This window comes from Monopterus albus, unplaced genomic scaffold, assembly GCF_001952655.1.
Source record: "Monopterus albus unplaced genomic scaffold, M_albus_1.0 scaffold232.1, whole genome shotgun sequence".
NCBI classification, from domain to species: domain Eukaryota; kingdom Metazoa; phylum Chordata; class Actinopteri; order Synbranchiformes; family Synbranchidae; genus Monopterus; species Monopterus albus.
The window spans coordinates 170,041-170,686 of NW_018128112.1; the positions used below are offsets into that span (position 1 = coordinate 170,041).

Genomic DNA, 646 nt, shown 5'->3' on the forward strand with positions numbered 1-646 from the left:
AGGAATCACAAGAAAGTGAAAAAGTATATCATGTTGCACAGGGTATCTCCTAAAACAGCTCAAGTAAAAGATGTGGACTTGTTTGAGTATCATTTGACTAACATTCATGGTTGAGAACATGCATTTACAGTATGTTCGCTGTCCAACCCTGAAACTCCTCAAAAAGGCATCCCGCAGCTCTTATTCTTTCATCTACACCGACAGACAAAGACATAGACCTACTGAAGACACATGAGACAAGTGACGCAGAGCCACTTAGAACAAAGATGCCCAAAGGGGAAAAAAACCAGAGGCAAAAAAATATTGAAGAGTGACGTGTGATCAAAGGGAAGCCCTGCTCTGGCTGTCAGGAGCTCCAAAGTTTGAAGTCCTAATTAAAATTCATACAGAATAAAATAAATGTATAAAAAAATTGACTAAATGTACAGTAGACATAATAAGGCCTCAGCAGCCAGTGGCTCTATAATCATACTAAGAGGAATTTGAGTTTCTGCATGTCTTAGCAGATTTCTAACAAATTACAGGTCTGCCTTTTATTACTGCTGCTGTACCAAAGCACGGTCTCTGAATGTATGAATTCATTTTTCCTACCTTTATTTTATTGATTTCAATGTTATTTAAATATCAATTCACAGAGACTTACAAA

At 37.2% G+C, this 646-nt stretch overlaps 1 protein-coding gene across 2 annotated transcripts in view; it reads right to left on the reverse strand.

Moving 5' to 3' along the window:
* aplp1 (amyloid beta (A4) precursor-like protein 1) overlaps positions 1–646 on the reverse strand; it is a 32,050-nt gene that overhangs the window by 12,118 nt on the left and 19,286 nt on the right. The gene's annotated exons all lie outside the window — the stretch shown is intronic.